Source organism: Scyliorhinus torazame, chromosome 17 (assembly GCF_047496885.1).
Source record: "Scyliorhinus torazame isolate Kashiwa2021f chromosome 17, sScyTor2.1, whole genome shotgun sequence".
Classification (NCBI taxonomy): Eukaryota; Metazoa; Chordata; class Chondrichthyes; order Carcharhiniformes; family Scyliorhinidae; genus Scyliorhinus; species Scyliorhinus torazame.
Genome location: NC_092723.1, coordinates 94,054,157 through 94,081,955, shown reverse-complemented (window position 1 = coordinate 94,081,955; position 27,799 = coordinate 94,054,157).

The window sequence follows — 27,799 nt, the reverse complement described above, 5'->3', positions numbered from 1 at the left end:
ACCGGATATTGGAATACATTAGCTATGCAGCACAGAAACCGGATATAGGAATACATTAGATATACAGCACAGAAACCGGATATAGGAATAAATTATATATACAGCACAGAAACCGGATATTGGAATACATTAGCTATGCAGCACAGAAACCGGATATAGGAATACATTAGCTATACAGCACAGAAACCGGATATTGGAATACATTAGCTATGCAGCACAGAAACCGGATATAGGAATACATTAGATATACAGCACAGAATCCGGATATAGGAATACATTAGTTATACAGCACAGAAACCGGATATAGGAATACATTAGCTATACAGCACAGAAACCGGATATTGGAATACATTAGCTATGCAGCACAGAAACCGGATATAGGAATACATTAGATATACAGCACAGAAACCGGATATAGGAATAAATTATATATACAGCACAGAAACCGGATATAGGAATACATTAGAAATACAGCACAAAAAACGGATATTGGAATACATTAGATATACAGCACAGAAACCGGATATAGGAATACATTAGATGTGCAGCACAGACACCAGATATAGGAATACATTCGATATACAGCACAGAAACCGAATATAAAAAACACATTAAATATACCCCACAGAAACCGGACATAGGAATATATTAGATATACAGCACATAAAACCAGATATAGGAATAAATTATATATACAGCACATAAACCGGATATAGCAATAAATTATATATACAGCACAGAAACCGGATATAGCAATAAATTATATATACAGCACAGAAACCGGTTCTAGGAATACATTAGATATGCAGGAAAGGAACCGGATATAGAAATACATTAGATATACAGCACAGAATCCAGATATAGGAATGAATTATATGTACAGCACGGAAACCGGATATAGGAATACGTTAGATATGCAGCACAGAAACCAGATATAGAAATACATTAGATATACAGCACAGGCACCGAATATAGGAGTACATAAAATATACAGCATAGAAACCGGATATAGGAACATATTAGATATACAGCACAGAAACCAGATATAGCAATACATTAGATTTCCAGCACAGAAACCAGAATTAGGAATAAATTAGATATACAGCACAGAAACCGCATATAGAAATAATTTAGATATGCAACACAGAAACGGGTCATAGAAATACATTAGATACACAGCATTGAAACCAGAATTAGGAATACATTAGATATGCAGCATATTAAACCGGATATAGGAATACTTAAAAATTTACAGCACATAAACCGTATATAGGAATACATTAGATATAGAGCACAGAAACCAGAATTAGGAATACATTAGATATACAGCACAGAAACCAGATATAGGAATACATAAAATTTACAGCACATGAACCGGATATATGAATACATTAGATATACAGCACATAAACCGGATATAGGAACACATTAGATACACAGCACAGAAACAAGAATTAGGAATAAATTAGAAATACAGCACAGAAACCGGATATTGGAATACATTAGCTATGCAGCACAGAAACCGGATATAGGAATACATTAGATATACAGCACAGAAACCGGATATAGGAATAAATTATATATACAGCACAGAAACCGGATATTGGAATACATTAGCTATGCAGCACAGAAACCGGATATAGGAATACATTAGCTATACAGCACAGAAACCGGATATTGGAATACATTAGCTATGCAGCACAGAAACCGGATATAGGAATACATTAGATATACAGCACAGAATCCGGATATAGGAATACATTAGTTATACAGCACAGAAACCGGATATAGGAATACATTAGCTATACAGCACAGAAACCGGATATTGGAATACATTAGCTATGCAGCACAGAAACCGGATATAGGAATACATTAGATATACAGCACAGAAACCGGATATAGGAATAAATTATATATACAGCACAGAAACCGGATATAGGAATACATTAGAAATACAGCACAAAAAACGGATATTGGAATACATTAGATATACAGCACAGAAACCGGATATAGGAATACATTAGATGTGCAGCACAGACACCAGATATAGGAATACATTCGATATACAGCACAGAAACCGAATATAAAAAACACATTAAATATACCCCACAGAAACCGGACATAGGAATATATTAGATATACAGCACATAAAACCAGATATAGGAATAAATTATATATACAGCACATAAACCGGATATAGCAATAAATTATATATACAGCACAGAAACCGGATATAGCAATAAATTATATATACAGCACAGAAACCGGTTCTAGGAATACATTAGATATGCAGGAAAGGAACCGGATATAGAAATACATTAGATATACAGCACAGAATCCAGATATAGGAATGAATTATATGTACAGCACGGAAACCGGATATAGGAATACGTTAGATATGCAGCACAGAAACCAGATATAGAAATACATTAGATATACAGCACAGGCACCGAATATAGGAGTACATAAAATATACAGCATAGAAACCGGATATAGGAACATATTAGATATACAGCACAGAAACCAGATATAGCAATACATTAGATTTCCAGCACAGAAACCAGAATTAGGAATAAATTAGATATACAGCACAGAAACCGCATATAGAAATAATTTAGATATGCAACACAGAAACGGGTCATAGAAATACATTAGATACACAGCATTGAAACCAGAATTAGGAATACATTAGATATGCAGCATATTAAACCGGATATAGGAATACTTAAAAATTTACAGCACATAAACCGTATATAGGAATACATTAGATATAGAGCACAGAAACCAGAATTAGGAATACATTAGATATACAGCACAGAAACCAGATATAGGAATACATAAAATTTACAGCACATGAACCGGATATATGAATACATTAGATATACAGCACATAAACCGGATATAGGAACACATTAGATACACAGCACAGAAACAAGAATTAGGAATAAATTAGATATACAACACAGAAAGCAGAATTAGGAATAAATTAGACATACAGCACAGAAACCAGAATTAGGAATAAATTATATATACAGCACAGAAACCGGATATAGGAATACATTAGGTATACAGCACAGAAACAGGAAATAGGAATACATTAGATGTACTGCACGGAATCCGAATATAAGAATACATTAGATATACAGCACAGGAACCGAAATAGGAATACGTTAGATATGCAGCACAGAAACCGGATATAGGAATACGTTAGATATGCAGCACAGAAACCGGGTATAGTGTTGCTGACTTTTGCCTTAGTTTAATTGCTCTGTTTTATCACCTTTGCTCTTGAGTCGCCAGGTATCCTTATGATGCCGCCACGTGGTTCAAGTCCGAGTAATGATCAATTATCCAATACATCGCTTAGTAAGAATTAAATCAAAGCACATTTATTATACACAGTAATTACTACTCATGTACAAATTCTACGTCTAAGCTACTTCTACGACTAACAGGCCAATACTTAACTTGGAACTGGCCCACCAGATCAGGGAAATGAATGGCCTTTCGTTCGGGTTCTGAGCCTGCGGGATTCAAAGTTGGTACAGATTGGTAGGTAGGAGCGCCTATCTCGTAGCGAGCATTGAAGTAAGACTTACTGGATATCAGCGGTGGCTGGACCGGTCACTGTTAAGGGTTGGTTCGCGTTGCTGGGTGACCCGGTCAAGAAGAGAAGAGAAGGACAATTTGAACTTGGGCTTGATTCTTATAGTCCCCAGGGGCTTCCCGCCTTTCGGGGCAGACCCTGTACCTGGTTCCAAGTGATTGGACTTTGTCCCAATCACTTGGTTCGATTTTCTCCAATGCTGGAGCGGTTCCCTGATCGATGGGCGGTCCTGAGGTGGTCGTTCGCCTCCCATTGTGTAGGCGTCTGCTGGCGCCAAAGAGTCTGGTTTGGCTTTATGTGTCTAAATGTTGCTCATTGTTCCCGGGGATTGCTCATTAATATGCAGATGGCTGGTGTTTTGTTATGCTGATGGTTGCCGGTCTCGATCTTGTCTGGCCTTTCCAGAGGTAAAGACACACTCAACATGCAGCTGCTCGTTTGTGTCCTGTTGGCTGATTTTCCCATCAGCCTTTGCTGTTCACCATTTTAAATCGTGAGTTAGCCATTCTAAATCGGGAGTTAGCCATTTTAACTGGCTACACACCCTCCTTGTGATCCTAACGCGAAACGTGAAGGATCACATAACTATGTTGCTTTTCATTCCCTGACCTGGGGGGGGGACACTTCCTTCATGGCCTCTGCACTGACCACAGCTATGCAAACATTTTTTAACTAACAATTCTAAGGGCGCTATGTCAAACAGGGACATGTATTACAAAACAATAAACTGGGAACCTCTAACTATTCTTAATACACTACACTCACGTAAACATTTCATCATCCTAACTTCCTCAACCATACAAACAAAATCATAGAATTTCATACACAGTCCTTCCTGGCTTGGCAGTCAAGCTCAGGATCATACAATTTGCTCATGAACAGTTCTTTACATTTCTTTATTTACAATAAACGCAAGTGAATGCACTTTATTATAGATCGCGGGGGTCGGGGGTCTGGTCGTATCTGAACATAGGGGATCTGATCCTATATACCGGGGTTCAAGCGCGGTAGACTCCCCTTCTCCATTTCCGTAGACGCATAGTCTGCACTAAGCAGCAGAGTATCGCTAATACCAGTAATGTTTCTATTACATAGGACAGGGAGTACCAGGTTATAAACCTGGCACACCAAGATGATGTGGTGTCGCTGGTGACTGGGCTCTGGGTACTGCGGGGAAGTGAAACATTAAAGGCTGGGGGGCTCAAAGTCATGGGGTTTGCATTCACTCACAACCAAATGTCCATAATCATGGTGCTGATCCATGTGAAGGAAGTCCTCATGGCTCTTCTCTTTCCTTTTCTTTCTTCTCTTCTCCGGTCCTGGAGCTTCTGGAGTTCTGTGGAAACAAGCATAGTGTCTGTAACTATCTTTGTTTAATATCACGTACGATAGTGTGTCTGTCCTGTAGTGCCAATTACTCCCTTTATAATGAAATGAAATGAAAATCGCTTATTGTCACAAGTAGACTTCAAATGAAGTTACTGTGAAAAACCCCAAGTCGCCACATTCCGGCGCCTGTTCAGGGAGGCTGTTACGGGAATTGAACCGTGCTGCTGGCCTGCCTTGGTCTGCTTTCAAAGCCAGCGATTTAGCCCTGAGCTAAACAGCCTCAGAATTGGTCACTATGAGTGACACACTCATTTTTTTTTTTAAATCGAATTTTAGGACAAGACACACTTCCCAATAATGAACCAGTGCGAGCCATCTCGCAGACTGTGCAATTTACCATCCAAATGTTTCAGGATGTAAATAGCATGTGGTTGGTCAAAATCTTGGCTGTGGTTTTTGCAGTGTTTGTGCGGGTTGGGAATGCTTCCACCCAGTTTGTAAATGTGTCAATTAACTCAAGTACATATTTATAGCCATTCCTGCAAGGGGGCAATGGTCCTATAAAGTCAATCTGGAGGTTAGTCCAGGGGCCATTAACGGGTCGGGTGTGGCTGAGTTGAGCCTTTTTGGCATATCTGTCCGGATTATTCTGGGCATAGATAAGACAATTCTCGATGTAGTGGTTTACATCTTCCTTTAAATTCGGCCACCAACAAAGCTGCTTGAGATGGGCTGTAGTGGGATTGATTCCCTGATGTCCATGACCGTCATGGAACAAGCAAATCAATTGTATCCTGTCTTGTTCAGGGACCACATAAAGGGTGTCTTTTAACACCACATCATATTGTGTGGTCAGCGCATTTCTAAATCTCTCATAGGGAGCTGGATATTGTCCTTTTACAATCTCCTTGAGATTGCTGTCCTGCTTCTGGGCCTCCACTAGATCCTCGATCTTTGTCTGTGAGACCTGAACTGCATTCACTGGTGTGCTTTCAGGGGGTGTCCAATGGTATCCATGCCTGGAACCTGCTTTAGCCAGTGCGTCGGCTTTCACAATTCCAGGGGGGGAGGAACGATGGTGACTGCGGACTTTGATTATCCCATAAGTCCTGCTCTGGGCTCTTTCTAAAATATGACGGAGCAATGGGGCTGAGGGGAGGGGTTTTCCATCTGCGGAAACAAATCCTCTTGCTTTCCACAGGGGCAGAAATTCCGTGAGGCTGTTGCAGACATAGAGGCTGTCCGAGTATATGTCTGCTGGGCTGGGGAAGGAATCTGGGTGCTCAACTATATATGCGATGGCCGCGAGCTCTGCTGCCTGCGCGCCTCAGTGTCCGGGTAGTTTGAACGATATTTCCTCAAGAGCGCGTCCCTGCGCGTCCTCGACATAGATACCACAACCTGTTATGCGCTTCCCATCCAAGACTGTGGAAGATCCATCCACAGAGATCTTTATGGGCTCACACGTGTCCGTGTGTGGGGGGGCTCTGGGTTGAACTACCTATCTTTCTGGGGGGTACCTTAGCGATAAAAGGGCACGTGTTGTGGTGTGGAGAGATAATCTCACATTCATGGGGGGTTCCGGGGTACTGTAAGTTGTCGGCTAAATAGGTGTGCGTTTTTGTCCTTTTCACAGTGATGTCCCGTCCCTGCAAGAGAAGGGTCCATCTCGCTGCTCGAATCTGACTTACTGTACCGTCCTTGCGTCGTCCGTCCAGTAAAAGTTGGGTGGGGGTGTGTTCGGTGAGAATTGTAATGCGGTTCAGTCCGGTAATATACGAAAAATACTGGACTGCCCAGAATACTGCGAGCAGGTGCCTCTCACAGGCTGAAAATAATCTCTGCTCCACAGCATCTAAAAGTCTAGAGGCATAAGCTACGGGCCTTAACTGGTCGTGCCGTTCCTGGAGGAGCACGGCTAAAAGGGTGCGGTCTGTGGTCGCTACCTCTATGGCGTAAGAGGAAAGCGGGTCTGGAACTTGTAGTGCGGGGGCTGCTATGAGTGCCTGTTTTAAAGAGTCCACGGCATCCGTATGCTGCGGAAGCCATTCCCAGGGGGCTCCTTTCTTTAGGTCTGAGAGGGGCGCTGCCTTGCTGGCGAAACCGTCAATGTGGTTTCGGCAGTAGCCAACCAGTCCTAAAAACGACTGGAGGGCTGAAACGTTCTGGGGAATAGGCAATTTAGCAATTGAGTCAATCCTTTTATGCTCGATCTCGCGTTTACCGTGCGTGATAATTGTTCCCAAATATATCACCTTTTCTTCCAAAATCTGGGCCTTTTTGGGGTTGACTTTAAAACCGATTGAGTGCAATAGTTCCAGGAGTTTGGACAGAAGCTCAATGTGCTCTTTCTTGGTGTCTGTCTGCAGTAGTAGGTCGTTTACATACTGTACCAAACATTCGGGGTGAGAAAATTTGGCTGAACCATTTGCTAGCTGTCGGTGGAAAATGGAGGGGGAGTTGTGGAATCCTTGTGGCAGGCATGTCCACGTGTACTGCTGTGCTTTAAAGGTGAAGGCAAATTTGTACTGGCACGCCTTTGCCAATGGAATGGACCAGAATCCATTACTGATGTCCAAAACCGTAAAGAATTGGGAATTGAGTCCCTGCTTGAGCATGGTCTCGGGACTTGTGGCTACTGTGGGGGCTGCTGCGGGGGTGATTTTGTTGAGTTCCCGGTAATTGATGGTCAGTCGCCATGATCCATCGGGCTTTCTCACTGGCCACATCGGGGCATTATTACTGGAGGCTACTGATCGAAGTGCTCCCTGTTCTAATAAGCTTTCTATTACCTTGGAGATTTCTCCCTCTGCCTCTTGGGGGAAATCCATATTGTTTTGGGGGTCTAGGGTCAGGTCCTGTTATTTGTACGGAGCCAGTCATCCGTCCACAGTCGTGCTTGTGGGTCGCGAATGCTACCCTGTTCTTTTGCAGAACTGCCCTAACCTGCTTGTCCGTACTAAGCGTGGTCGGGTTGAACCAAAATTCGCCTACTGCGCTAATTTTGTTCATGTACTCTCCTATGTTGAGCGTTGCGGGGGCTCTTGCGGATTTTGCCATCTTCCAGACACACTGGTTGACTGGGTCGAATGAAAGATTATGGGAATTCATGTAAGCGATTCCCAGAATGTGTTCTGCTGTGTGGGGCAGTTCAACTAAAACTACAGGGTGCTTGGTGGTGATGGTACCGATTTGAATGGGTACAGGGGCTGTGATGTGTCCCTGCTGTGAGTTGCCTGTAAAGCCGCTGAGGGTGATGGTGGCTGTAGTGGGCCACGTGTCTTTTTGAAACAGGGTGGAGGAATTTATTGTAGTGCGGGACCCTCCTGTGTCCCAGAGAAATACGATGGGTTGTCCCCCAATTTTTGTTGCAACTACCGGTCATCCGGACCTATCCCAAAGGGTGTCGCAGACCCAACTGGGGGAGCCTGTGCACCGTCAGTCCGTTCCGATCAAGCCCATCTGATCTCAACTGGCGCTAACGCTATGAATGGGCTCTGTCTTTTTCTTAATCAGAGTGCCCGTCTGCTGGGCTCTCTGTGGCTTTTTAGGGGCATTGCAATCTCTGGCGAAGTGTCACAACTGTCCGCAGTTGTAACACTCCTGTGACTTGGGTGGGGGGCTGTTCTTTCCCTCATTCACCATGCGGGGTTGTGGTGTGTTGCCTTTACTGCCTGCATATCTGCACCGGCCTGCTTTTCCTCAGTATATACAGCACAGAAACCGGATATAGGACTACATAAAATTTACAGCACATAAACCGGACATAGGAATACCTACCCCTGACATCTGTTCTATACCTATATCCCCTCAATTTAAAGCTATGTCCCCTCGTGATAGACATCACCGGGTATAGGAATACATTAGATATACAGCACAGAAACCGGATATAGGTATAAATTAGATATACAGCACAGAAACCGAATATAGGAGTATATAAAATACACAGCACATAAACCGGACACAGGAATACATTAGATATGCAGCAGAGAATCTGGATATAGGAATGCATTAGATATACAGCACAGAAGCCAGAATTAGGATTCAGTTACATATACAGCACAGAAACCAGAATTAGGAATAAATTATATATACAGCACAGAAAAAAAAATCAAAAAAAAAAAGGGGCAGCACGGTAGCCTTGTGGATAGCACAATTGCTTCACAGCTCCAGGGTCCCAGGTTCGATTCCGGCTTGGCTCACTGTCTGTGCGGAGTCTGCACATCCTCCCTGTGTGTGCGTGGGTTTCCTCCGGGTGCTCCGGTTTCCTCCCACAGTCCAAAGATGTGCAGGTTAGGTGGATTGGCCATGATAAATTGCCCTTAGTGTCCAAAATTGCCCTTTGTGTTGGGTGGGGTTACTGGGTTATGGGGATAGGGTGGAGGTGTTGACCTTGGGTAGGGTGCTCTTTCCAAGAGCCGGTGCAGACTCAATGGGCCGAATGGCCTCCTTCTGCACTGTAATATTCTATGAAACCCAGAATTAGGAATAAATAATATGTACAGCACAGAAACCGGATATAGGAATACAATAGATATACAGCATAGAAACCGGATATAGGAATACATTAGAAATAGAGCATAGAAACCGTATGCAGGAATGCATTAGATATACAGCACAGAAACCGGATAGAGGAAAATAGTAGAAATGCAGCACAGAAACCGGATATAGAAATACATTAGATATACAGCACAGAAACCAGAATTAGGAAAATATTAGATATACAGCACAGAAACCGAATATAGGAACACATTAGATATACAGCAGAGAAACCGGATATAGTTCCCTAACTCGGTCTTGGAGGAGCTGGAGATGGCAGCACTTCCTGCAGGTAAAATCAGCAGGGATACTAACTGCATCCCTCACCTCAAACATCCTGCAGGAGGAACATTGCACTCCCTTCCCTGCCATTCCTCTAACTTTCTACCACGATCTGGCTAACAACTAAATTAAATTTTTAATAAAAAATTAATAATAATATAATAAAATATGGTACTTACCTCAGACCAATGGGTTTTATTATTAGGTTAGAGGAGGAGGGCGGGTGGGAGACACTACACGTGTAGTGTCTCGAGTTTCCTCTCCACCAGAATTTATTGGTGAGGGTCTTCCCAGACGTCCGCGGGTCGACTTCCTGTTCCCGCCTAAAAAACTAATTTAAAATAAGGAAAAATTCTCAGCTCCTGCTGAAATTGACTAACCAGCCAGCTCCACTCCCGCCAAAATCGACTGGCCTGCCCCTGCAAAGACAAGTGCTTTTAAAGGACAGACTTACCTCCCAGCAACCACTTCCGCAATGCTCCCGCTGAAACTGACTCACCAGCTGCTCTCACGCCGAAATCGACTGGCCTGCCCCTGCAAAGACAAGTGCTTTTAAAGGACAGACTTATATGAATACATTAGATATACAGCACATAAACAGGATATAGGAATACATTAGACATGCAGCACAGAAACTGAATATAGAAATACACTAGATATAGAGCACTGAAACCGGATATGGAAATACATTGGGTATACAGCACAGAAACCGGATATAGGAATACATAAAATATACAGCACAGAAACCAGATATAGGAATACATTAGATACACAGCACAGAAACCAGATATAGCAATACATTAGATATACAGCACAGAAACCAGAATTAGGAATACATTAGATATACAGCACAGAAACCGGATATAGGAATAAATTGTATACACAGTACAGAAACGGATATAGGGATAAATTATATATACAGCCCAGACACTGAAATAGGAATACATTAGATATAGAGCACTGAAACCGGATATAGAAATACAATGGGTATACAGCACAGAAACCGGATATAGGAATACATAAAATATACAACACAGAAACCAGAATTAGGAATAAATTGGATATACAGCTCAGAAAGCGGATATAGAAATAGTTTAGAAATGCAACACAGAAACCGGTTATAAAAATACATTAGATACACAGCACAGAAACCAGAATTAAGAATTAATTAGATATACAGCACAGAAATCAGAATTATGAATAAATTATATATACAGCACAGAAACCGGATCTAGGAGTACATTCGATATACAGCCAGAAACCAGAATTAGGAATAAATTATATAAACAGCACAGAAACCGGATATAGGAAGACATTAGATACAGAAACCTGATATAGGAATACATTAGATATACAGCACAGAAACCGGATTCAGGAATACATTATATATGCAACACAGATACTGGATATAGAAACACATTAGGCATTCAGCATAGAAACCAGATGTAAGAATAAATTATATATACAGCACAGAAACCGGATATAGGAATACATTAGATACAGAAAACGGATACAGAAATAGATTACATACACAGCACATAATCCGAATATAGGAATACATTTGATATACAGCACATCAACCGGATAGAGGACTACATTAGATATACAAGACAGAAACCAGATTTATGAATAAATTAGATATACAGCACATAAACCGGATGATGAATTAAATTAGAGAAACACAGAAAGCGGTTACAGGAATACATTAGATATAGAGCACAGAAACCAGAATTAGGAATAAATTATATATACCCCACAGAAACCGGATAGAGAAATACATTAGATATACATCACATTACCGGATATATGAATACATTAGATATACAGCACAGAAACCAGATATAGCAATACATTAGATATACAGCACAGAAACCAGAATTAGGAATACATTAGATATACAGCACAGAAACCGGATATAGGAATAAATTATATACACAGTACAGAAATGGATATAGGAATAAATTATATATACAGCCCAGTCACTGAAATAGGAAGACGTTACATATAGAGCACTGAAACCGGATATAGAAATACATTGGGTATACAGCACAGAAACCGGATATAGGAATACATAAAATATACAACACAGAAACCAGAATTAGGAATAAATTGGATATACAGCTCAGAAACCGGATATAGAAATAGTTTAGATATGCAACACAGAAACCGGTTATAAAAATACATTAGATACACTGCGAGAAACCTGATTTAAGAATTAATTAGATACACAGCACAGAAACCAGAGTTAGGAATAAATTATATATACAGCACAGAAATCGGAATTAGGAATAAATTATATATACAGCACAGAAACCGGATATAGGAGTACATTCGATATACAGCACAGAAACAAGAATTAGGAATAAATTATATAAACAGCACAGAAACCGGATATAGGAAGACATTAGATACAAAAACCTGATATAGGAATACATTAGATATACAGCACAGAAACCGGATTCAGGAGTACATTATATATGCAACACAGATACCGGATATAGAAATACATTAGGCATACAGCACAGAAACCAGATGTAAGAATAAATTATATATACAGCACAGAAACCGGATATAGGAATACATTAGATACAGAAAACGGATACAGAAATAGATTAGATGCACAGCACATAATCCAAATAGAGGAATACATTTGATATACAGCACATCAACCGGATAGAGGACTACATTAGATATACAAGACAGAAACCAGATTTATGAATAAATTAGATATACAGCACATAAACCGGATATTGAAATAATTTAGATATACAACACAGAAAGCGGTTACAGGAATACATTAGATATAGAGCACAGAAACCAGAATTAAGAATAAATTATATATACCCCACAGAAACTGGGTATAGAAATACATTAGATATACAGCACAGAAACCGGATATATGAATGCATTAGATATACAGCACAGAAACAGGATATAGGAATACATTAGATATGCAGCACAGGAACTGAATATGGAAATACATTAGATATAGAGCACTGAAACCGGATATAGAAATACATTGGGTATACAGCACAGAAACCGGATATAGGAATACATAAAATATACAGCACATAAACCAGATATAGGAATACATAGATACGCTGCACAGAAACCAGATATAGCAATACATTAGATATACAGCACAGAAACCAGAATTAGGAGTACATTAGATATACAGCACAGAAACCGGATATAGGAATAAATTATATACACAGTACAGAAACGGATATTGGAATAAATTATATATACAGCCCAGACACTGAAATGGAAATACGTTAAATATGCAGCAAAGAAACCGGATATTGAAATACATTAGATATACAGCACAGAAATCGAATATCGGAGAACATAAAATATACAGCATAGAAACCGGACATAGCAATATATTAGACATACAGCACAGAAACCAGATATAGGAATACATTAGATAAACAGCACACAATCCAGAATTAGGTATACATTAGATAAACAGCACAGAAACCGGATATAGGAATACATAAAATTCACAGCACAGAAATCGAATATAGGAGTACATAAAATATACAGCATAGAAACCGGATATAGCAATATATTAGATATACAGTACAGAAACCAGACATAGGAATACATTAGATATACAGCACAGAAACCAGAAATAGGAATAAATTATGTATACAGCACAGAAACCGGATATAGGAATACACTAGATATACAGCACAGAAACCAGAATTAGAAGTAAATTCTATATACAGCACAGAAACCGGATAAAGGAATTCATGAGGTATACAGCACAGAAACCGGATATAATACATTTGATATACAGCCCAGACACCGAAATAGGAATACGTTAGATATGCAGCACAGAAACTGGATATAGAAATACATTAGATATACAGCACCAAAAACAAATATAGGAGTACATAAAATATACAGCACAGAAACCGGCTGTTGGAATATATTATATATACAGCACAGAAACCAGATATAGGAATACATTAGATATACAGCACAGAAACCAGAATTAGGTATACATTAGATGTTCAGCACAGAAACTGGATATAGGAATACTTAAAAATTTACAGCACATGAACCGGTTTTAGGAATACATTCGGTATATCGCACAGAAACCAGAATTAGGAATGCATTACTAATACAGCACAGAAACCGTATATTGGAATACATAAAATTTACAGCACATAAACCGTATATATTAATACATTTGACATACAGCACATAAACTGGATATAGGAATACATTAGATATACAACATAGAAACCAGAATTAGGAATAAATTAGATATATAGCTCAGAAACCGGATATAGAAATAGTTTAGATATGCAACACAGAAACCGGTTATAAAAATACATTAGATACACAGCACAGGAACCAGAATTAAGAATTAATTAGATATACAGCACAGAAACCAGAGTTAGGAATACATTATATATACAGCACAGAAATCAGAATTAGGAATAAATTATATATGCAGCACAGAAACCAGAATTAGGAATAAATTATATAATCAGCACAGAAACCGGATATAGGAATACATTAGGTATACAGTACAGAAACCGGATATAGGAAGACATTAGATACAGAAACCTGATATAGGTGTACATTAGATATACAGCACAGAAACCGGATTCAGGAATACATTAGATATACAGCACAGAAACCGGATATAGGAAGACATTAGATACAGAAACCTGATATAGGAATACATTAGATATACAGCACAGAAACCGGATATAGGAATACATTAGGTATACAGCACAAAAACCGGATATAGGAAGACATTAGATACAGAAACCTGATATAGGAATACATTTGATATACACACAGAAATCGAATTTAGGAGTACATAAAATATACAGCACCCAAACCGAATCTAGGAACACATTAGATATACAGCACATAAACCGAATATAGGAATACATTAGATATACAGCACAGAAACCATAATTAAGAACAAATTAGATATCCAGCACAGAAACCGGATATAAGAATACATAAAATGTACAGCCCATAAACCGGACATAGGAATACATTAGGTATATAGCACAGAAACCAGAATTAGGAATATATTAGATATACAGCACAGATACCTGATAAGGGAATACATAAAATTTACAGAACTTACACCGGATATAGGAAAACATTAGATTGGGGCAGCACGGTAGCATTGTGGATAGTACAATTGCTTCACAGCTCCAGGGTCCCAGGTTCGATTCCGGCTTGGGTCACTGTCTGTGCGGAGTCTGCACATCCTCCCCGTGTGTGCGTGGGTTTCCTCCGGGTGCTCCAGTTTCCTCCCACAGTCAAAAGATGTGCAGGTTAGGTGGATTGGCCATGATAAATTGCCCTTAGTGTCCAAAATTGCCCTTAGTGTTGGGTGGGGTTACTGGGTTATGGGGATAGGGTGGAGGTGTTGACCTTGGGTAGGGTGCTCTTTCCAAGAGCCGGTGCAGACTCGATGGGCCGGGTGGCCTCCTTCTGCACTGTAAATTCTATGATATAGCACCTCAACTAGATATAGAAATACATTAGATATACAACACAGAAACCAGAATTAGGAATAAATTAGATATACAGCACAGAATCCGGACACCGAAATAATATAGAAATACAACACAGAAACCAGTTATAGGAATACATTAGCTATACAGCACAGAAACCGGATATAGCAATACATAACATTTACAGAACATAAACTGTATATAGGATTACATTAGATATATAGCACAGAGACCAGAATTAGGAATACATTAGATATACAGCACAGAAACCGTATATAGGAATGCATAACATTTACAGCACTTTAACCGGATATAGGAATACTTAAAATTTACAGCACATATACCAGATATAGGAAGACATTAGATATGCAACAGAGGAACCGGATATAGAAATACATTCAATCTACAGCACAGAAACAGGATATAGGAATAAATTATATATACAGCACAGAAACCGGATATCGGAATACATTAAATATACAGCACAAAAACCGAAATAGGAATACGTGAGATATGCAGCACAGAAACTGGATATAGAAATGCATTAGATATACAGCAAAGAAACCGAATATAGGAGTACATAAAATATACAGCACAGAAACCGGATGTCGGAATACATTAGATATACATCACAGAAACCAGATATAGGAATACATTAAATATACAGCACAAAAACCGAAATAGGAATACGTGAGATATGCAGCACAGAAACTGGATATAGAAATGCATTAGATATACAGCAAAGAAACCGTATATAGGAGTACATAAAATATACAGCACAGAAACCGGATGTCGGAATACATTAGATATACATCACAGAAACCAGATATAGGAATACATTAGATATACAGCACAGAATCCGGATATCAAAATAATATAGAAATACAACACAGAAACCGGTTATAGGAATACATTAGCTATACAGCACAGAAACTAGAATTAGGAATACATTAGATATACAGCACAGAAACCGGATATAGCAATACATAACATTTACAGCACATTTAAAGCAAAAAGTGCAGAGGATACTGGAAGTCTGCAGAGGGATTTGGACAGGCTAAGTGAATGGGCTAGGGTCTGGCAGATGGAATACAATGTTGACAAATGTGAGGTTATCCATTTTGGTAAGAATAACGGCAAAAGGGATTATTATTTAAATGATAAAATATTAAAACATGCTGCTGTGCAGAGAGACCTAGGTGTGCTCGTGCATGAGTCGCAGAAAGTTGGTTTTCAGGTGCAACAGGTGATTAAGAAGGCAAATGGAATTTTGTCCTTCATTGCTAGAGGGATGGAGTTTAAGACTAGGGAGGTTATGCTGCAATTGTATAAGGTGTTGGTGAGGCCACACCTGGAGTATTGTGTTCAGTTTTGTTCTCCTTACTTGAGAAAGGACGTACTGGCACTGGAGGGTGTGCAGAGGAGATTCACTATGTTAATCCCAGGGCTGAAGGGGTTGGATTATGAGGAGAGGTTGAATAGACTGGGACTGTACTCGTTGGAATTTAGAAGGATGAGGGGGGATCTTATAGAAACATATAAAATTATGAAGGGAATCGATAGGATAGATGCGGGCAGGTTGTTTCCACTGGCGGGTGAAAGCAGAACTAGGGGGCACAGCCTCAAAATAAGGGGAAGTAGATTTCGGACTGAGTTTAGGAGGAACTTCTTCACCCAAAGGGTTGTGAATCTATGGAATTCCTTGCCCAGTGAAGCAGTAGAGGCTCCTTCATTAAATGTTTTTAAGATAAAGATAGATAGTTTTTTGAAGAATAAAGGGATTAAGGGTTATGGTGTTCGGGCCGGAAAGTGGAGCTGAGTCCACAAAAGATCAGCCATGATCTCATTGAATGGCGGAGCAGGCTCGAGGGGCCAGATGGCCTACTCCTGCTCCTAGTTCTTATGTTCTTATGTTCTTACAAACCGTATAAAGGATTAGATTAGATATATAGCACAGAAACCAGAATTAGGAATACATTAGATATACAGCACAGAAACCAGATATAGCAATACATAACATTTACAGCACATAAACCATATATAAGAATACTTAAAATTTACAGCACATAAACCGGATATAGGAAGTCATTAGATATGCAACAGAGGTACCGGATATAGAAATACATTAGATATACAGCACAAAATCCGAATATACAAGTACATAAAATATATAGCACAGAAACCGGATGTCGGAATACATTAGATATACAGCACAGAAACCAGATATAGGAATACAGTAGATATACAGCACAGAAACCAGAATTAGGAATACATTAGATATACAGCACAGAAACCAGATATAGGAGTACTTAAAAATTTACAGTTCATTAACCGGATATAGGAATACATTAGATATACAGCACAGAAACCGGATATAGGAATACATTAGAAATACTGCACAGAAACCGGATGTAGGAATACATTAGATATACTGCACAGAAACCGAATGTAGCAATACATTAGGTATACAGCACATAATCCGGATATAGGAATACGTTAGACATACAGGACATAAACCAGATATAGGAATCCATTAGATATACTGCACAGAAAGCAGATATAGGAATACATTAGATAAACAGCACAGAAACCGAATCTGGCAATTTAGATAAACAGCACAGAAACCGAATATAGGAATACACTAGATTTACAGCACAGAAACCAGATATAAGAATACATTAGATATACAGCACAGAAACAGGGCACCTCGAAGAGGCAAGGAACCGTCGAGTGTGCCAGGATGAAGGCGTTGTTCACACTACCTGGGTAGCGGGCTCAGACATGCATGATCACATACCAGCTGCATGCTCATCAAGTAGAACCCTTTAAGTTTGCGAAGAGCGGTCTGTCTTCCACAGGTGCTCATAGGGTGACATACATCCCGTCAATCACCCCCTTGACCCGGGGCATCTCAGAGATTATGGCGGACCCCACTGCGCTGGCATCCTGTTTTGCTCAGTCCACATTGAAATGGATGTTTTGCGTGAACTGTGCATACAGGGCTTCCATGGTGGTGCAGATACACCTGCGCAGCGAGCTCTGTGAGATCCCAGACAGGCCACCACTCAGCACTTGGAAGGAGCCCCTGGCGTAAAAGCTCAGGTCAACTGTCTCCTTGAGTGTTTAGTGCCTGAGATGCTGAGCAGGGAGGAGGTAGAGGGGCAGGTATTACACCTTCTGTGATTGCATGGGAAGGTGCAGTGCGAAGAGAGTGAGATGTTGGGAGTGATGGAGGCGTGGTCCAGAGTATCAGGAGGGAATGGTTCCTGTGAAATGATGACAGGGGGAGTGAGGGGTGATGTGTTTGGTGGTGCCATCATGCTGGAGTTGGCGGAACTAGCAGAGGATGATTCTTTAAATGCAGAATCTGTTGGGGTGAAAGGTGAGGACAAGGGGGACCCTATCCTGGTACTGGGAGAAGGAGAGGGGGTGAGAACAGAGGTGGGAGATGGGTCAGACATGGTTGAGAGCCCAGTCAACCACAGTGGGTGGGAAGCCACGATAAAGGAAGAATGAAGACATGTCAGCAGCTCTGTTTTCAAAAGTGGCATCGTCAGAACGGAGGTGACGGAGGTGAAGGAACTGGGAGAATGGGATGGAGTCCTTACAGGATGTTGGGTGTGAAGAGCTGCAGTTGAGGTAGCTGTGGGTGTCAGTCATTTTTTAATGGATACTAGTGGACTCTCTATCCCCAGAAATGGAGATGGAAAGGAAGGTAAGGGTCGGAGATGGAACAAGTGAAGGTGATAGAGGGGTGGAAATTGAAAGGGAAATTAATAAAAATGTTCCAGGTTCAGATGGGAACATGAAGCGGCACCGAAACAGTCGTCAATGTACCGATAAAAGAGTTGTGGGAAGGAGCCGGAATAGGACTGGAACAAGGAATGTTCCACGTACCCTATAAAGAGACAGGCAAAACTGGGATCCTTTGGTATGGAGGAAGAACGACAAGTTAAAGGAGAAATTGTTCAGTGGGACCGCAGGTTCAGCCATACATGGAGAGTGGTGGTGGATGGAGATTGTTCAGGCCTCTGGTTGAGGAAGAAGCGGAGAGCCCTCAGACCATCCTGTTGAGGAATGGAGGTCTAGAGGGATTGGACATCCATGGTAAAGAGGAGGGGGTTAGGGCCGGGGAACTGGAAGTTGATATGATTTAGGGCTTCAGAGGAATCACGGATGTCGGTGTGAAGGGACTGGTGAAGAGACAGGATGGAGTCAAGACCGGAAGAAATTAGTTTGGTTGGGCAGGAAAAGGCTGATACAATGGACCTAACGGGACAGTGCTGTTTGTGGGTTTTGGGGAGGAGATAGAAGCAGGCTGGCCTGCACTGGGGATTATGAGGTTGGAAGCTGTGGAGAGGCGATGAGTTCAGTGACAGTGCTGGAAACAATGTTGTGATGTTCAGTGATGGGGTCATGGTCCAGCAGGAGGTAGGGGGAAGTATCTGAGAGTTGGCGTTCAGTCTCTGTGAGATAGAGGTCAGTACACCGGTCAGCAACAACTCCACCCTTGTTGATGTGTAATGTTGGTCCTGAGAGAGCAGATCCAGGGTGCTAGGTTTGATTCCCGGCTTGGGTCACTGTCTGTGCAGTCGGCACATTCTCCCCGTGTCTGCGTGGGTTTCCTCCGGGTGCTCCGGTTTCCTCCCACAAGTCCCGAAAGACATGCTGTTAGGTAATTTGGGCATTCTGAATTCTCCCTCTGTGTACCCAAAGAGGCGCTGAACTGTAGTGGCTAGGGACCTTTCACGGTAACTTCATTGCAGTATTAATGTAAGCCTACCTGTGACAATAAAGATTATTAATTGAGTCCAAATGAATGCAAAACATTTGGCATCAGCTTGGTTGCAGGAATTGCTGGAAAGATAAAATATTTAGAAATCAGTTTGCTTTTGGGCTGGACTTTAGATGTTTTTCTTAGAGATTACTCCTTTGTCCTTTAACTCTCCTGAGATATCGAGAAGCCAGTAGTGCAATTCACCCATAGCAGGGAGTTTGATTACTGAGCGTGTGTCCATGTAGAAGGAAAGTAATGTGAGGAATTATTAATTGCTTTGGACCGCTGAGAGAATATATTAGTTGCTATTATTTTTAAAAAGCACTTGCTAAAGCATGCTGGGATTGCTTGACTATATTTTAACACAGTTTTTAGCCATATCTTAAAATGATGGGTAAAAGGTCAAAGTGCTGGTAAACAACTTTTAGATTAATCCTATTGTGCTGTCATGTTGTTCTGGCCAAGAACATACTGCAGGATGTTGTCAGTTACGAGATAATGGGCCAAGAGCACTTCCAAGGTTGTTTAATTTAAACATGGCCAAACGAGAGATTGTTTCGCACGGAAAGCTATTTATTTCGGTATGAAGATATGCCCTATTTCTGCTGTAACTCAGAGTGCTAATGAATGGTCATTAACCATTGCAGCCTCTCCACGATAACGTGTTAATAAATTCCTGAGATGAAGCTTGGAGTCGCCGTCTGATATTATTTCCACGACAGTCCATTTGCCGCTGGGTCTGTATGCTGCATGTCTGGGAACCAAACTTCACCTGAATTCCTCTGACGTTTTAGTCTGGGGCTATGAGGGGTTTAGTTTCTGTGTGCTGCCATGCGGAGCATTGTTGAGGATTTGCCAATGAAAAGGTTGTGTACTGACAGAGGGAGACTTATTAACCTGACTCTCTTTTTCACATTGCTGGTAGCCAGTGGTGTGAAATGAAGAGGACAATTGTCACACAGAGGTGGAGAGCACGTCACTTCACGCACACATTAGATACACCACATCAACCTGTTGGACAAACTGGAAGGAATTTTCCTCAAATTTCTTAGAGTGCCAGGGTCTGAATTAACCTACGTGTATCTCTCCAGATGCACAGCCGAGTTCTCAGACCAGATCTTGAGCCACTGACAAAAATAAACCAGGGACCGTAGTTTACGCTGTCGGTATGGTGGTGCGGGGCCTGACAGAGCCTGCAAGACCGGCACCACCGAGATTGGGGCACCCTCTTTAAAGATTGCCTCAATCAGCACTGGGGTTAAACTCTGCCCGGCAGCTCCCCCCCCCCCCCCCCACCCCGCAATCCCGTCACAAAGGTATTACGCGCTTTCCCCCCACCGGCCACCGCACAATTATCGACGGCGCTTCCCCCTCCCTCAACGCCAGGTCCCCCCACTGCCCGCTCTGCCCGTCGCGGCCAAGTCCCCTCTTTCAAATACTGAGATTCTCTCCACCCCTCAGCACCACAGATAATGGGAACCCCCTCCCCCATTGAACTCCCCGAGGGTCCACCCTGGCTCTGCCCCGGCACAGATTGGTGCAGGCTGGCAAGTACTAACCTGGCATTGTCAACCTGGCAGTGCAGAACTGTGCTGGAGGCAGTGCCAGGGGCCAGTGCCAGGGCACAGCCTGGGCATGCCCTTTGTGCCCCCCGCCGGGATACGCCACACTGTTGCCCATCTTCATAAAGCTGTTGTGAACCTTGCCGATGTGATATCACGTTGGTGAGGTTTGAATGTTCAGTGAAGGGCGAGTCAGCCTTTTAATAATATGCAAATTTATTCAAATTTTATTAATTAGTTTATGCCCTTTCTGAGCAGGAAATCCATTATGTCACCGGCGAGAAGCAGGGAAAATCGGGAAACTAGATCTCGCCGGTTCCTGAATCTTGTGAAATTTTGCTCCCACATTGTGGCAGATGTGGGCACAAAATTACCCCCAGGGTCCTTTCTACAAGTGTTTTTCTTAAATCGCTCATTACCTCATGGCATCTTTGATTGTCTTTCTCTTTTAATAATTTCATAGAATTTACAGTGCAGAAGGAGGCCATTCAGCCCATCGAGTCTGCACCGGCTCTTGGAAAGAGCACCCTACCCAAGGTCAACACCGCCACCCTATCCCCATAACACAGTAACCCCACCCAACACCAAGGGCAATTTTGGACACAATTTATCATGGCCAATCCACCTAACCTGCACATCTTTGGACTGTGGGAGGAAACCGGAGCACCCGGAGGAAACCCACGCACACACGGGAAGGATGTACAGACTCCGCACAGACAGTGACCCAAGCCGGAATCGAACCTGGGACCCTGGAGCTGTGAAGCAATTGTGCTATCCACAAGGCTACCGTGCTGCCCCATGTTTTCTCATTATTGATTAAAGCTAAGCTTTCTACCTCTCTTCCTCCTGTCTTATTAATCACACTGTCCCAGTTTAGTCTCAAACCAAGATCACCATAACTCCCCAACTCCCCTGCCACATTAGTGTTAAATCCATCTCACTACGCTATCTATTGTTTCCACAGGCACATGGATGCCATTTCACTCATGTGATGTGACCTCACAGTGTTCCAGAATTTGCTTCAGTGTCCCGACAGCTTTAATCCTTCTCCCTGCACTAACCCTTTGTAATCTTCCTCTCTTAACCTGTCCAGACACGTGACATGGAAAATGATAATGAACACCCTTGAGGACTTGTTGATCAATCTAGTGCCTTCCACTTCAGACACTTGCTGCGGAGACTCAAATCTTTCACTGTCTGTGAAATTGATTCCAACATTAACCATGACTTATGAGTTAAATCCCACACAAACTCACCAAAGAAGAAAGAGAACATAATCAATCACTTTGACTTTGGGATTCCCACAAATGCAGAACACCATTAATACCAGGTAGCTCAATCTGGAAAGTCCATTAACTTTCCATGATTGAGAAATGACCATCACGTCTTTATTCTCAGGCAATCCAAGATCAGTGCCCAGCTCAGTCAGAGCAATGTAACAGGATGGCTAATGGGAGATTAGAGATGCATGCTTGAGTCTTCACTGATAATCCTTTTTGACAGCCAAGGACAAAAACAGGTGCAACAAACACTCTTAGCCAGGATTATAGTGGAACAGATCATAAAAGTTGTTTTTCTGTGAGTCTGCAGTTGGAATAGGCCAGTGAGGGCTTTGAAACTGTTTGCTGTGTATTCTATAATGAGTCCTTTTGAGCCTATTTCCATGCTGCGGATTAAGTTGCCCAGGAGAATTACGGCATGGATCTGGATGCCTTACTGCCAGGAGCACTGACCATTAAGCAGGAGATTACCATTGACAACTTCAAGAAAGGAGTGGCACAGTAGCACAGTGGTTAGCACTGTTGCTTCACAGCACCAGGTTCGATTCTCTGCTTGGGTCACTGTCTGTGCGGAGTCTGCACATTTTCCCCATGGCTGCGTGGGTTTCCTCCAGGTGCTCCGGTTTCCTTCCACAATCCGAAGATGTTCAGGTTAGGTGGATTAGCCATTCTAAATTGCCCGTAGTGTCCAAAAAGGTTAGGTGGGGTCACTGGATTGTGGGGATAGGGTGGTGGTGTGGGCTTAGGTAGGTGCTCTTTCCAAGGGCTGGTGTACACTTGATGGGTCAAATGACCTCCTTCTGTACTGTAAATTCTATGATACATGGCAGAAAAATACCCTTCAGGGTCCCATGCATTCCTCTCAGTTAACAGTTCTCCAAATCTGTAATGCCTCTAATGCTGCTTTTGGGAGGAAAGTTATGAACATAAATCATCACAGGATTTTTCGCTGAAAATAGATGCAAAGCTACTGAATTACTAGCTGTGCCTTTTTAGCAAGCAACTTGCTACCTTTATTACGATTGGCTGATGTTGGCACGACTGGTCTCAATGATGTAAGGTTTTCGGGCAATTCGGCCCTTTTTGGACTGCCCAAGGATAAAACCCAGAGACTGTAAACTGGACACTTTTCAGCCAAGGGAACGTAACCAAATTTCCCAGCAGGCTTGGTCCGCTGAGCTGAGTAGGGGCATAGGTATTTACAAACCCCCCCAGGAGCTACAAGGAAGAAGGAGCCAGACAACTAGATGAGATTAAAACACAGACAAAGGGGCATGGTAATGCTGTAAGGGGCCTGCCTGCAAGCAGGACAATGGGATGGTCATAGCCCCATGCAGATGTAAATGACTTGGCCTCCACCAGAGCAGAATCCAATTAACACCCCATCAACATAGCAAGGTGAGAATAGCAGCCATCTCCGGAGCAGCTGGAAGACTTAGAAAATCTTCACAAGAGAGCTTAACCTTGTTATCCCAAAAAGCAGACTGTCTGGGCTCAGTATATTGCGCTGGAAAAGCCCTTGAAGATAAACGGTAGAAAAAACCAAGTTGGAGGCGGACCTGGGGGAGGTACTCCAATCCTGACAGAAGCCACCGGCAGGAACTCACTGGGTGGAGGGGGCGGAGTCGGCGCCAAATTCAAATCGCGGCAGGTCTGCCTGGCTGGAAGGAGCGGACCTGCGAGGAGAACCCGGAAGCGAACAGCTCTGACCGGCTCAAAGGGGGCGGGACCAGCGGGAACTTTAAACTTGGACCGATACAACGCAAAGGGGGAGGAAAACCCGGAAGTCGACAGCTCTGACCGGCTCAAAGGGGGCGGGACCAGCGGGAACTTTAAACCTTACCAATTCAATGCAAAAGGGGCTGGCCGAACACAGGAAAAGGCCAGGTAAAACGGATATAAAAGGGGCTGTGTTTCGATTGAGGGTCTCTTGGCTTGACCTCTCCACCTTTGACTTGACCTCCTGCAGCCTGTGACTGTAAGTACCCTGCAGCAGCTTGCGAAACTCCCTTGACCTTGATAGTGGTTGAGGCTTTGGGGAAGGGGACTTGATTTGTGTTCTGTGTCATTGCTAAAACTGTGTAACAATAAGATTTTACGTTGTGTCCGTTATAGTACTTTCTGAATAGACTTAGTTTGTGTTAGAGTTTAAGATTTTATTATAATTTCTTCTGTTTGATGATTTTGACCTGGGTTTTGCAATAAACCTTGATTTGCTGATAATTGGAGTCGTTTAAATTCTTCAATCTCTCACCAGCGATCTCTGACCAAGTCATTGTTAAGATATTCCTCACCTTAATTCCGGGTTCAAGAATCTAGGGTCATCTTGAACGATTCACTCAGGACAGGCTGCTGGTTAGGTAATAAACAGCAGTGTCCTATTCTCTCTCTTGGGAAAGCTACTCCAGCGAAGTAGGAACCGGGTGGGTGTTGCACCACCGGAAGAGATAGAATCACCTGGGCATTGGTGGGGGTCTGGATATCTGTGTGATATAAGCCTCAGGCTTCCGGTTAGGGATAAACGGCAGGCTTGATTCAGTGCTCTCTTCCGTGGAGGTGTCCCAGTGCGGCATCCCCTGGCCTCTGAAGTTTCAGTGCCAGCTGGAGAGAGACACACACAGATACTCAAACCCCAGATATCGGCCCAGTAGTGGAGTAGCAGAGATGGAACCCTCTACAATGATCAGCCATTGTCCTTCAGACTATTCACTCATACCCTTATATTTTGCTCCCCTGAGATGTGCCGACAATGTCGGGATTCTGTGAGAGTACTGGTTAGGACTGTAGTAATGGAGGTGGTTTTCCTGCTGGGAGATGCTGACATTGTTTTAGGGTCTTGCATTTGTGCAGCCAAAGCTTATTGATCAGGGTTCAGGAGATCCCAGAAACACATAAAGTTGCAATCATGGCTCTTTATTTTAAGCAGTCCCTCAGAATTGGGGAGGCAGTGGCCTAGTGCTTTTAAAAAAATTAAATACAGCACAGAACAGGCCCTTCGGCCCACGATGTTGTGCCGAACCTTTGTCCTAGATTAATCATAGATTATCATTGAATTTACTGTGCAGTAGGAGGCCATTCGGCCCTTTGAGTCTACACCGGCTCTTGGAAAGAGCACCCTACCCAAACTCAACACCTCCACCCAACACCAAGGGCAATTTGGACATTAAGGGCAATTTATCATTAGCCAATTCACCTAACCCGCACATCTTTGGACTGTGAGAGGAAACCAGAGCACCCGGAGGAAACCCACGCAGACACGGGGAGGGGCTATTGTCACTGGACTAGTAATCCAGAAACCCAGGGCAATTCTCTCGGGACCTGGGTTCGAATCCCACCATGGCAGATGGTGAAATTTGAATTCATTAGAAATCACAGGCCAATTGTAAAAATCAAACAGGTTCAGGAATATCCTGTAGGGATGCAAATTTGCTGCCCTTACGTGGTCTGACCTACATGTGACTCTGGATCCACAGCAATGGGACTGACTTTTAACTGCCCTTTGAAATGAGCAATTAGAGATGGACAACCAGGCCACAGCCCAAGTAAAACAAATTTAAAAAGAATTGATTCTACTCTAGTTTGCTGCAATCTAAAACAGCTGACAAGTCCAACGTGTGATCCACAGACTGGCAGATGAAGGGTATGTTGGGTAGATGGGATAAATGCTCCGAATGATCCACTGGCTTCACCTCCACATTTTCCCAATGAAATCCCTCAATGTGTTCAGCGCCTTCCCAGATGAGCTTCCCTGATAGTCTGTGAAAAGGCAGAGACTCATTGGAGTTGGTGTTTGATTGCCTCGGGGATGCTTTTCATTAAAATACTTCCGCTGTCACTCTGGGATTCTCCGGCTGCGACCAGTTACTGAGTAGAGATGTTTTTTGGGGAGACGAACAACATGACCTGACCAGCTACATTGATGCATGTGCATTATTGCAACCAGAATGTGTGTAACCCAGGAGGATGGTGTCATGTTCTGTAGACTGGCCGATGTGAAAGATGAACTACAGAACATCTAGTTTAAATAATTTATTGTGAAACAACTGTGTGATAAAGATAACTAGGATTAAATAAAATAATAAACTACTAACACTGATTAGCTATTGTAGAGCCACTGAAAAAAATGTCTATCCTCCAACATTACCAATTCCCAACTCCCCAGCCACAGGGTGTCATGGTGGGTTTACACTGCCACCTAGTGGTCGAAGGTCGTGCATAACATTATGTACAGAATTGCTTTATGCGTATCATCACATCCCCTTTCCTTTGGAAAATGAAATTATTTCCATACATGTTGATTATTTTTACATTTCACCATGATATGCATAACTATTTACAGAATTTTTACAGACTGTCACAAGTTCAGTCTTTCTGGCTTGCACCTTATTCTTGTAGACCTTCTCAGTGTCTGCTGAACTTGCAAAGGTTCTTCATCTTCTTTAGGGTTTGTTGTTTGAGTTTGATGTTCTTTGTGTATTGATGTATCATCCTCTTGTTTACAGCTAAAAGGATGTGGAGGAGTTACTTAAATTCTTTACTAGATATGGACTACCCACAGAAATTCAATTGGATCAAGGATCAAATTTTACTTCAAAGTTATTCAAAGAAGTTATGGATAGTTTAGGAATAAAACAATTTAAATCAACTTCGTACCATCCAGAATTGCAGGGAGCGTTAGAAAGGTGGCATCAGACATTAAAGACAATGTTGAGGCCGTATTGTCAAGATTATCCAGAGGATTGGGATAAAGGAATTCCATTTGTATTGTTTGCAATTAGGGATGCACCTAATGGGTCTACCAAATTTAGTCCTTTTGAACTAACTTTTGGTCATGAGGTAAGAGGACCACTTAAATTGATTAAGGAAAAATTGGTGGGTGAGAAATCGGAAATTACACGATTGGATTACGTGTCAAATTGTAGGGAACG